Source organism: Dromiciops gliroides, chromosome 3 (genome assembly GCF_019393635.1).
Source record: "Dromiciops gliroides isolate mDroGli1 chromosome 3, mDroGli1.pri, whole genome shotgun sequence".
Lineage (NCBI taxonomy): Eukaryota > Metazoa > Chordata > Mammalia > Microbiotheria > Microbiotheriidae > Dromiciops > Dromiciops gliroides.
In genome coordinates, this window is record NC_057863.1 from 616,874,398 (window position 1) to 616,887,805 (window position 13,408).

Below are 13,408 nucleotides of genomic sequence, written 5' to 3' on the forward strand. Positions count from 1 at the left end.
TGAGGTCAGATTGGAACTCAGGTACTCCTGACTCCAGGGCCGGTACAAACCATGGTCTTCTTATTTCCAAGGTCAGCTTTCTATCTACCATAGTGCTGCCTCTCAGTACAAGGACTATTAGTGCTGAATCATGAGGACCCAAATTCCAATCTGACCTCATATACTAGCTGTGGGAAAGTTATAGTGTCATCATCTTCATCTTCATCTTTCTTAGCTTTTGCAAGTATCTCATTTTGTCCTCACAGCACCCTGGAAAGTAGAAGTTATTTTAACCCCATTTTATAAATAAGGAAACAGAGAGGTTAAGGTACTCATCCACGGTCACACAGCTAGTAAGTACCTGAGGCAGGATTTGAACCCAGGTCTTCTTGACTTCAGATCCAGTGCTCTAGCAACCCAGGGAAAGTTGCTTCACCTGTGTGCCTCATATTCCTCATCTGTAAAATGAGAATAATAATATCTCCCACCTTATGGGGTTGTTGTGAAGATCAAGAAGACAATTTAGGTACAAGACTTTGCAAACCTGGATCCATGTAATTACTGTCTACTTATCTTCTCTCTGCCTCAGTTCTCTCACCTGTAAAATGGAGGTAATGATAGTGCTTACCTCACAGGGTTGTGATGAGGATCAGATGAGATAACATATGTAAAATACTTTTTTAAATCTTAAAACACCAGAGAAATGCTAGCTATTGTTCTTATTATCTATTTTATAGATAAGGGAACTGGGCATCAGAGAAGATTCTGTCCAAGGTCACACTATGGTTGGAACACCAGCACGTAAATCCAGCTCTTCCAACTCTTTGGTTGTTCATGTTAATCTATTGCACTCTTACATGTGCACTCCTACCTCCACACCTTTGCTCCTGCTGTTTCCCCTTCCTGGGATAGCTTTTCCCTTCTCTTAACTAAATTGCTTTGTTGTTTAGTTGTTTCAATCACGTCCGACTCTCTCTGACCCCATTTGGGGTTTTCTTGATAAAGATACTGGAGTAGTTTGCCCTTTCCTTCTCTAGTTTATTTTACAGATGAGGAAACTGAGGCAAAGAGTTAAGTGACTTTCCTAGGGTCATGCAGCTAGCAAGTGGCCAAGTGTGAATTCAACTCAGGAATACAAGTCTTCCTAATTCCAAGCCCAGCACTCTATTCACTGTGCCGCCTAGCTGCCTAGCTATATTGTACCATCCTTCAAGTCTTACTTCAAGAGCCATCACCACTTACAAGAAGTTTTCTTTGACTACCCCAGCTCACCATGATCTTACCCTTGAAATTCCTAGAATACTAATTATCTATACCAGAAGTATCAAAAAAATACAACACTCCCCAGCAGCCTGAACCAGATTAAAGTATAATTGGGAAATATTTAACAAAATAAATAAAAATACAACGAAACAGATAGTGTTCATTTGTCCTTTTCTAAGTCAATATGCAGCCCACAGGGATCCTTAATTTAGATCCCTATTGGAGTTTGACACCATTTTCACCCAATGCCTGGTAACATTGCAAGAAGAGAGGAAGGGGATGGAAAACAAGAGTCAGAACACTCAAGCTCAAAAGTCTGGTCTTTGACCCTCCTACATAACCATGATGTATTCTCAAAGATCACCAATAAAGGACCCTGCTAATCCACTAGTCTTTTCTCAAACCTCACACTATTTTATACTTGTGGCTATCTCCTCCTTGACATTCTTCTCCGGACATAACAGCCTGGTTTCCTCCCCGCTGTGGTTCATCCTTTCTGGTTGGCTTTCCTCAAGGCTCAATGCCTAACACTGCTCTTCTCCTTACAATCTGTTTTTCTGCAAAGCAATACTATCTTAGAGCTTTAAATCTCTCCATTGAGGACTCAATAAAGCAATTCCCTCCTAGACTTTGAAAGATTCACACAAATATGAACTGAGAAATTAGTTCATATGCAGAGTCCTGCATTGGGTCTAATACCAAGTTTTAGTTAAAACCTAGTCTCTGCCCTTGAAGGGCTTATAATCTAGTAGGGGTTTTCACTAGGCTATTTATTTTTGTTTACGGAAATAGCTATAATATCAAATGCATCAATGTAGAGATGTGCCAAGTGCCCTGAGCGATCCTACAGGGAAGGAGCAGGAAATCAAGAAAACTTTCTCATAGAGACAACATCTGAGCTGAGCTTTAAAGGAGAGATAAGAACTTAAGGTAGAAGGAATAAAGACACAGGGTGCGTACAGGGGACAGCAAGTATTCCAACGGGTGAACAATAGAGTAAATGGAATGGAGAAGTTGAGATCATGTTTGGAAAGGTAGGGAGGCACAAGGCTGTAAGGACACTGAATGAGACAGATTAAGGAATATGAAATAGACTCAGTAAGCAACAAAGAACTACTGAAAGGTTTTGATCAGAAGAGTGATATGTCCGGCTCTATAGAAAAGGAAAAATTTGTGGGCAGCAAGGAGGAAGGGACAGCATCTCAAATTTATATTAACTTCAATTTAAAAGTAACCTTATGGGGGCAGCTAGGTGGCGCAGTGGATAAAGCACCAGCCCTGGATTCAGGACCCAAGTTCAAATCCAGCCTCAGACACGACACTTACTAGCTGTGTGACCCTGGGTAAGTCACTTAACCCCCATTGTCCTGCACAAAAAAAAAAGTAAAAGAAACCTTATGGGTCATCAATTCCAACCCCCGACTTTAAAATCATATCTATTAGCTTGTTAGCTTCTTGGGGACAGGGGTAATCTTTTGCATCCCTTTGTATCTCCAGCACTTTGTGTAGTGCCTGGTACATAGTAGACAATTAATAATTGCTTGTTGACTGACTGATTGCATCTCTCTTCCTACGCAAAAAGTTGTCTAACACAAGACCTTATCAAATTTGGAATCAGGTAATGTTTCAAATCCTAGCTCCAAACACTTTCTGAGTTGTGTAGTCCTGACCAAGTCACTTGACTTCTGAGCCTCCATCTCCTAATCTTTAGAATTGGCACAATAAAGCCTTGTCATACCTTTCCTATGAGGAAAGGACTTTGCAAAACTTAAAGAACCATAAAAACATGAGCTTCTATCCTGACAGTCAATTCTATTGTTTTCACATGATATTATTTCCGTCCATCACACCTTTGAACAGGCTCTGCCTCATGCTTGGGATGCATTCCTTCCTCAGTACTGGCTCTCAGAATTACTTGTCTCCAAAACAAAACAAAAAAAGCCCTCTGCCACAGCATCAGTTTCTTCATGAAGCCTTTCTTGATGCCCCCTCCCAAAACCATATTATATTTATACTTGTGTGTGTGTATACATAATCTCCAATAAAAAATAAACTCTGTGGAAGCAGGTTTTTATCTTTTTGTTCTCTCATGGCACAATCAATCATTATTAGACTATATTAATAATTTAGTACTTATAAAGCACTTACTATGTGCCAAGTACCATACCAAATGCTGAGGATACAGAGACAAATGAAAACCAGTCCCTGCCCTTGAAGGGCTTATAGTCTGCTGGTGAGATACAACATGTAACCAGATCAAATACAAGATAATTTGAGGAGGGCAAGTACTAACGATGAGGGAGCTTAGGAAAGGCATCTCTTAAGAAGCTAAACAGAAACTGAATCTTGAGGGAAGTGAAGGATTCTAAGAGGAGGTGGGAGCACATTCCAGGCACAGTGGACAGCTTGAGTAAATTTATGGAGGATAGAGATAGAATGCCAAACACAGGGATGAGCAGGTAGTCCAGTCTGATTAGAATGTAGAGAGTACAGTGAATGGGAATCATGTGAAACAATGCCAGCAGGGGCAGCTAGATGGTGCAGTGGATAAAGCACCAGCCCTGGATTCAAGAGGACCAGAGTTCAAACCTGGCCTCAGACACTTGACACTTACTAGCTGTGTGACCCTGGACAAGTCATGGGAAGGAGGGAAGAAAAGAAAGGAAGGAAGGAGGGAAGGAGAGAAAAACAAGGCTAGAAAGAAGTAGGTGGGATCCAGATTATGAAGAGTTGTGGTTTCATCTGTTGACTTGGGATGGTGGCAGATACCCTCACCCACTTCACAAGGTAGTAGTGAGAAAAGTCAGTTCAATGTACCTTGTAATAGGAAGCTCCTATCTACAAAGGGTCATCTCCTTTGCTGGACAGCTCTAGTTCATTGAAAAAATGGATTCCGAACAACTATGTTTTATGGCACAAGCAAGCCCTTTTAAGAAAATCCAGAAACCTCAGAGCTGCAAGGAACCTAAGAGGCCATTCTAATCTAACCTTTATGTGAAACAACTATACCTTCTATACTTTACATCCCCCCAAAAGGCCAGCCAGTCTTGGTTTTCAGACCTCAACTAAGGAGATAACTACCCCCTCCCCACTTTGGAGTAGCATGTATTGTGAGTCAGTGTTTTTTTTTTCTTTGTATCAGGTCTAAATCTGTTACTCTAAAATTTCCACCCATTGCTGATGTTTCTGCCCTTTTCAACCAAGCCGCAGCAATATTTTCTGCCTATCCATAAAATAGACCTTTAAATACTCGAAGAAAGCTCTTATCCTTCGATCTGCATCCCCCTCCTTGCAAAGCATCCATCCCCTGTTCCTTCAACCAGGTCCTGCTTGACCTTTTCTTATGTGGACATTTTATTTGCTGAAAGGCATATAAAGGGACATTTTGTGAGAGACAGAGAAAAGTAGTTTAAGGAGAAACACAGCCTGTGTGAGGAGAGAACTGGAGAGAGAGTAGCTCCTCAGAGGGAAATGTACTGACTGATGATACAGAAGGCTGGAGGGGAGTTTTCCAACAGCTAATTTGAATGTAACTGTTTTAAGAACTTTGGGATTTGACGCTGATAAACTTTGAAAAAAAGAAATGTCTGAGGATTTATGTAAGATAACTATTTGTGTCATGCCTGACAATTGTGGATTTGGGGTTTCTCATCCCAAGTCATAGATGGGTCACTATGTATGAAGAAACCATGATTAGAGGCACTAAAGATCAGAAATCAGCAACCAAAGAAGCAAGAGACAAATTAGGGACGTCAACAAGAAAAGCTAAGCCTCCAGAAGCCAGAACACAGAAGTCTATGGAAGGGAGAAGTCACCAAAACAGAGAGGTTAACAAAAGAGGAAAACAATTGATTTGAGAATTGGCCACTGATGCAGGGAACTGATCTGATTGGGGAAGCTCTCTTTTGTTTGAAAAAGCTGATTGAAGTAAAAAAAAGGCTTAAGGCAGAGAGACTGAGAAAGTCTTACTTGCTCTCTAGTGCATATACAGTTTGAGGTAGGGGAACCTCTGAAAGGCTATAGAGAAGATTCCGGTGCTTTTCACCAAGGACATGCCATGTTGCTTCACTTCCCAGTAGATGCCCTCTTCTGAACTTATGTGAACTTCTCCATCATGCCCCAGGGACATTATATCATTAGGAAGTCTCAGCATCCTTTAAGATACAATCAGCCTTGGTACTCACACTTCATCAGTATCCTCAGCCTCTCTGATTGGAGGATGGAGCCATGATCTCCAAAACCTCCATTTAAGGAGGGAAACTGGGTGAATCATCTCTTCGTTTCCCACCAGTTGTAGCCTTTTAGATTTCTTTATACATCATCATGCCACACAGGCTCCCTGCCCCAAGTACCAGGTGCCTTCTCCCTCCCTCTTTTCTGATTCCTTTGGTATGTCATCTTCCCCCATTAGACTGTAAACTCCTTGAGGGCAGGGACTGTTTTTCTTTATATATATATATATCCCTGTGTGGTTTTTTCCAGTTCGATTCAGTAAACATTAAGTGCCTACTGTATGCCAGGCACCATCTGTATCCTCGGTACTTAGCACATAGTAGGTGCTTATTAAATGTTAATTTGCCACTGGGGGCTCAGGAGCTACAATGGTGAGTTGTAGGAATGTATCTTTGTACACTATGGTTGCCCCTGGGATCCTGAGAGTTAAGCTGTAGCTATGTGGATACCTCTGAACCACGTCCTAATTATGGCAAGACTCCCTAGACCTACCAATGTGAGTGCAGGCTGGGATGAATGATCCAGCTTAGAAAGAGAAAAGGGATCCTCATAGGGCTCCTATACTCACTACACTTATATACTATGGTCTCAAGGCCCTTCACCATAGAAAGGATGCTAGGTTTACAATCCAAAGACATGCATTCATATCCTGGCTCTGATACCCACTCCCTTGTGACCTTGGGCAAGTCATTAAGCTCTTTGTGTTTCAGGGACTTCATCTAGAAAATTCCTGGGGTTGACTAATTTCTTTCTAAGGTCTCTCCCATCTTTCAATCTATAGTCTTATGATCCATCTCTGGACACTCATAGTTCTTCTATAAGGAGGAAGAGCCATAATAAGTCAGCTCCCTCTTTTGCACTGATACTCTATAAATATTGGGAATTAATAAAGCTCGGGGAACAGGTGAGTTCATCCTGAATGCTAGGCCAAGTTTGGCCTCATTTCCTGGCAACAGCCCAGGCTCATTTCTTTCTACATGGGTCAGCCAATCATTTACAAGTACTCTTTAAGACCATCTTGTCCTTCTCTCCTCCTCCCACCCTTGTTGCATTTCTGCTCATCCTTTTAAGTATCTGACATACTGATTTACGGACTAGATAGAACATCCAGGTCGGATCATTTATAGCAGGCCTTAAATCTGGGAGGACTTCCTGGAAGAAGAGCCTATGACAACATCCTAGTGGCATTGGACAAGTGACTTAACCTTGCTCATTCTCAATTTATTCATCGGTATGATAATGGAGTTCGGACTGGAGGACCTATAAGGGCCTTTAAGCTCTCAGATCCTCTGATGCTAGAATTGGGGATCAAGGTGACACTGGATAGAAGCCTGAGAGAGAGAATCCTGGGTGAAAGTTCAAATCAACTGCCAGCTTTGAGATATGGAAGGGAAATAATAAGAGGGAGGAGTCAGCCTGGGATGGTTGAAAGACTCCTGGTTTTGAAGTCAGAAGCCTCAGGTTCAAGCTTTGCCATTTTCTAGATGGACAAACCTTGATAAGTTGTTCCACTTTTCTAAGCTTCAGTTTCCCCCATCTTTAAGACGGGTATAATTTCACTCCCATTTTATCTATAAACTGTCTCCCATTTTATCCTCCATCTTTTTTTTTTTTTTTGCGAGGCAATGAGGGCTAAGTGACTGGCCCAGGGTCACACAGCTAGTAAGTGTTAAGTGTCTGAGGCCAGATTTGAACTCAGGTCCTCCTGAATCCAGGGCCAGTGCTTTATCCACTGCACTACCTAGCTGCCCCCATCCTCCATCTTTAAGATGGGGATAAGTTCACTCCCATTTTACCTATTAACCACCACTCCCATTTTAGTGTTCCAGGTATGGTAACTCCCACCTCATTAACTCATAGAAAGGACACCTCGTTTGAAGTCAGAGGACCTAGGTTCAAATTCTGCCTACCTCATGAAGTCATTTCAAGGAAAGTAGATTTGCACATCCATTTCTAGAAACCCTCAAGGAACATGAGCATAATGAATGACTCCGAGTTGTTGTGTGGCCACTTGAGGGAAGGGACAGAGATAAAAAGAGACAAAGACAGAGAAACAGGGACACACAGAGACAGAGGGAGGTGCTTTCAACTCTATTATCACAGTCGTTTCTGTAGGAGATCCCAGGAGAAGTCACACAAGCAGAGCTCAGGGGAAGGAGAGATGTGAGATATTCGTTTTTAAAAAAGAAAAATCCAACTATTAAACTGAAGTGTCCCCTGCCAGCCATGCCTTGCATACCAAATAGGGCCAGTGCTAGAACTAGTATATCCTTACTAACTATGCTGACAAGGTTGAAAGGAACACATTGACTAAGCCCACAGTTGGCAGGGGCTATTAAAACCAAAATCAGCAGGTTTAGCTCAGAGGAGGCCAAAGCCATCCCCTAGTGGCCAAGCAGCAGGGCATGAAGTCTAGGGTCTCGAGCTATCTTCCCCTCCCTTGGATCAATACCACCCCAGACCCTTACTGAAGTTCCCATATCTAGGGCACTTTAAAGTTTACAAAACCCCTTTTCTTACCACACTCTTGAAAGGCAGACAGGGCAAGTGTCATCTCTATTTTATAGATGGGAAAACTGAGTTTCCAGGAAGTGAAGTATGTTGGCTGGGGTCCTGGGGTCATAGATTTAGAGCTAGAAGGGACCTTAAAAACCAACCAGTCAAACTGCCTCGTCTTTACAGATGAGGAAACTGAGACCCAAGAGCTCAAGGATCTTGCCCCAATAATACAGCTAGCCGGTATCCGAGACAGGATTTGAACTCATGTTGTCTCTATTCCAGATTCAAAACTCTTTCCCCATTTCCACATTGCCTCTCAATGCCAGGTTACTAGGCTAGAGTCAGAATAAGATTTTGTTAGCTGACTCCAAGCTCAAAACTCTTCCCGCTGTGCTAGGGAGACTCGGGGAAGGACAGGAGATCAACAGCATTAGAAACAAGCCAATACAAACCCTTCATTTTACCCATGGGGAAACTGTGGCAAATGATCTGCTGAGTGTCACAGATAAGGTACAAGTCCCACTGGTTTCTGGGTAAACCCCCACCCACCCCACACCTTCACCAAGTATCAGGTGAAATTGCAGGAAAATTCAGGGGGGAAAAACAACACCTTGGGCAGCTAGGTGGCACAGTAGATAAAGCACTGACCCTGGATTCAGGAGTACCTGGGTTCAAATCCGGCCTCAGACACTTGACACTTACTAGCTGTGTGACCTTGGGCAAGTCACTTAACCCTCATTGCCCCCCCCCCCAAAAAAAAAACCACCTTCCTACAAAGGTGACAAGAACTGAGTTGTGATATACAAAAATAATCTCAGGGTCATAGTAGCCCACAAGCTCAGTTGCCAATATAAGGGAGGAAGTTTCTCTTTGCACCTCAAAGAGTACAATCATGGAGTGGAGCATATAATTGGAAAGTATAAAGTAGGCATTAAGAAAACCCTTACAGGGGCAGCTAGGTGGCACAGTGGATAGAGCACCGGCCCTGGAGTCAGGAGTACCTGGGTTCAAATCCGGTCTCAGACACTTGACACTTACTAGCTGTGTGACCCTGGGCAAGTCACTTAACCCCAATTGCCTCATTAAAAAAACAAAAAGGAAAACCCTTACAATCCCACAGCAACATCAAAATAAACACTTAATCATTCTGAAAATATTACATGGCCTTGGCTATTAGAAGAGCAGAACTGACGGTGGTGGTGATAGCATTCGTATAGTACTTTAACATTTACAAAGGATTTTACAAATATTAATCTTATTTAATCCTTCCAATAACCCTGGGAGGTGAATGTTATCATTATCCCCATTTTACAGATGAGGTAGTTGAAGATTTTAGAGGTTAATTGGCTTAGGTGGGTCACAAAGCTAATGAACATTTGAGGCAGTATTTGAACTCAGAACTTCCCATCTCCAAATCCAAATCCAATAGTCCAATACTCTAACTGCTGCACCACCACACAGGAGATGTTTTGTGATTGGCACCTCACCCGTGGGAGGCAATGCATTTAGTCATGAACAGAGATGCTCAAAGATATGCAAAGAGGCAGTCATTCTAGGGAGGAGGCTGTGGACTCAATAAAGGAACAGATCCTGGAAGTCCAGCAGAGATGCTACAATGCAGGGGAGCTTTGTATACACTCTCTATTAAGAGAAAGAACTTCCAAGCCATCTAGTACTAGGCTTTTGGAGATACTCTTTGCCACAGGTGACTCACTACCATTGTACTCTGCTCACTTCCACTGCAAACACTCTCTATTTATGGGAGAGTAAACTCTAATGTTTTATAACAACTGTTCTTACTTAGTAAATGCTAAAGAATAAAAAACTAATTAAATCCATGGGTAGATTGTTAATAGGAAACCCACTGGGAGTTCATGAGCTATAGTAATAATGACTAATAATACTTGCTAAAATTTATATAATGATTTAAGGTTTGCCAAGCCCTTTATACAAATATTATCTCATTTGATCCTCACTACAACCCTGTAAGGTAGGTGCCATTAGCATCCTTTTTTTACAGTTGAGGAAATCAAGGCAGGCAGAGGTGAAGTGACTTGCCCAAGGTGACACAGCTAGGAAGTGTCTGGAGTGGGATTTGAACTCAAGTTTTCTTGATTCCAGGTCTGACATTCTATCCACTGAACCACCTTGACAGTAATAGTAATAATAGTAACTAACATTTATATAGTACTTAAAATATTCTCGAGTCAAAAGGCTAATCAGCCACAGTTGGCCACACTGTACCTTGACCCCAACACAGTGAGACCATTTTTGTCCTCTTCAAGAATGAAGGATAATAACCAACCATGTGCCAGGCACTGTGCTGACATTTCACAATTATTCTGTCATTCCATCCTCATAACAAACCTTGTGGAAACTGAGGCAGGCAAAGATAAGTGACATGCCCAGGGTCACAAAGTGTCAAAGGCTGGATTTGAACTCAGATCTTCCAAACTCCAGGTCTGACACTCTATCCACTGAGTCACCTTGATAACAGTAGGAATAGCCACCCACAGGGTCACCCCTAGAACCCAAGGTAGCAGCCACTCCCTGGGTTGCCAACCTGAAGGTACAAGTGTCATGGTGAACAGAATATCTCAGAAAGGGCAGGATACTAAAATCATATTACAAAAATAAAGAGCATGAACTATCTTTATGAGCAATTTTATCAGCCACCATTTACTGAATCCCTTGCATGTAAAGGCATTATGGTAGGGATACAAAAATAAAGCAATAAATCGTCTCTTCTTGGGGAGTTGATTCTTTACTAGGGGGATACAATGTGAAGGCAGATAAGTAAATAGAAGGCAATATGAAAGGTAAAGAACATCATCACCTGGGGACTGGAAAAGGCTTCCCTTTGGAGATGTGCCAGTTGCTAAACCTTGAGAGAAGCTCAAAATGAAGAGGGATTACCTTCATACTAAGTGCTATTTGTTTGGAAGGCACTGGGCTGGGTAGGGGAGATACAAAAACAAAACACCCGTACCCACGAGAAGCTTACATGGTAAAAGAATGTAGATGGTAGGTTTTACAAACATCTAGGTCACTTTTTTATTTATTTGTTTTAGTGAGGCAATTGGGGTTAAGTGACTTGCCCAGGGTCACACAGCTAGTAAATGTCAAGTGTCTGAGGCCGGATTTGAACTCAGGTACTCCTGACTCCAGGGCCAGTGCTCTATCCACTGAACCACCTAGCTGCCCCTAGGTCACTTCTTTCATCATTAAAAGTCAATGAACTTCCTAGCTGTGTGACCCTGGACAAGTCACTTAACCCCAATTGCCTCACAAAAAAAGTCAATGAAGAGTTACATAGGTGTGGGGGGGGGATGGGGTCTAGTATTTCAACAGGGATGACTTATGCAGGAGTCATGGGTAGACAATGATTAAGGGCATGAATGACCAGAAAGAGGTGAGCACATCATACTGAGAATGAGAAATAGCAGACAGAGAGAGCTCAAGTACTCAGTACCAGAGATAACTTTAAAAAAAAAAAAAAACCTCTTCCCAATGATGGCCAGCTGCTGTTAAGTGGATCTATGAGAGAATACCTACCAGACCCATGCAGGATGGGAAGACACAAATGGGTCACATCAATGATGATGGAAGGAAGAACCACACAGCAAAACTTTCCTACTACACACCAGATTGTGGACCACTATGACCCCCAGATCATTTGTTTATCACCACATGGTTCAGAAGATGTTAATAGCACTGAACATAATTTGGACTGAATAGAGAAGGAAGAAAATACTGTACTTTGTGCTTTAGGGCAGGGAGAGGGTGATTACAAAGAAAAATTAAGAACTTTGACTTGCTCAAAAGTTCAAGAGTCTGGGTTCAGCTCCTAGCTCTGTTACTTCCTAGTTGAGTGACCCTGGGCAAGTGGTTTCACCACACTAGGCTTTATTTTCCATATCTGTAGATTAGGGATAATTCTTACATTACCTAACTCACAGACCTATTGTAAGGAAGATGTTGATCATAGATCTGGAAGAGGAAGGACTGTAGAACCCACCTAATCCAACTATCTCATTTTACAGTTGAGTAAACTGAGGTTCAGAGCATTTAGTGACCTTACTCTTGGTCATTAGAGTAGAGTCAGGTCCTCTGACTCCACATCAGGTGCTCTTCCAATAATAACAATAGATAGCATTTACATAGCATTTTATTGGTTTATATTTTATTGGTGATCTTCGCAATAGCCCTGGGAGGTAGGTGCTATTATTATCCCCATTTTACAGATGAGGAAACTGAGGCTAAGAGATTTGCCAAGGGGCACACAGCTAGTAAGTCTCTAAGGCAGGATTTGAACCCGGGTCTTCTGGACTCCAGGTCCAGTAATCTTTCCATTGTTACCTTTTACTCTACCATGCTGATACTTTAAAGGATCTGTGACCTCTTTGAGAAAGGTACACTTTCCACCAGCACAGAGTGCAGAACCACCCATGTTTCCTCAAACTGTGCGATTCTTGTCCAGATTTCCCTTTATTACCTCAGCTACTACAACCATCAATCACCATCATTTCAGGCAGCTAGATGGCATAGTGGATAAATCACCAGCCCTGGATTCAGGAAGACCTACGTTCAAATCTGACCTCAGACACTTGACACACTAACTGTGCAACCCTGGGCAAGTCATTTAACCCTCATTGTCCTGAAAAAAATAAAATTAAAAAATAAAAAACCAAATCACCATCCTTTCCTCCTCCTCACATATCTATAACCTCAAAGTGATTGCCTCACAACAGTCCAAGTCGTTTTTCAGTGACCTCTGATTCCTCATGATTCATTTTAAGGTTTATACTGGAGTGGGTTTGCCGGTTCCTTCTCCAATTCATTTTACAGATGAAGAAACGGAGGCAAACGCGGTGAAGTGACTCGCCCAGGGTCACATAACTAGTGTCTGAGGTCTCAGGTCCTCCTGACCCTAGACTCAGGGCTCCATCCACTTCACCACTTAGCTTTATCGGGGGCTATCACTTCCTTACTATTAGGATTCTCAATGCAGCTTGAACATACTGTCGGATGGTCATATACGGCTAAGTCTAGTACCCTTGACACCGGTTTAGTCTACAACTTCCCAGCCAAACAAAAGCTACATCTCCTGAGCTTGCCCCCAACACTAGGCGGAGACCTCGACTCTTCTTATAGCCCTAGGGGAAGGCCACAAGAAAGTACCTCCCCTCTGAAATTCTGCCACTGCCCACGATTTCCCATCCCCACCGGCAGCAAGTATCTCTGCCCGGCTGGGAAACCGCTAGAGAAAGCCACCTCCTGCTAATGAAGAATTAGGAGTAGGGGGAGAAACCGTAATCAGCCTAATTATAAACGCTCCTCTAACAAGAAGAATGATTTGCCACGACCTCCAAGTCATCCCTTCGGAAGAGAAATCATGGTAGATTCTCCCTCCCGGGCTGCGGAGAAAGGGGCC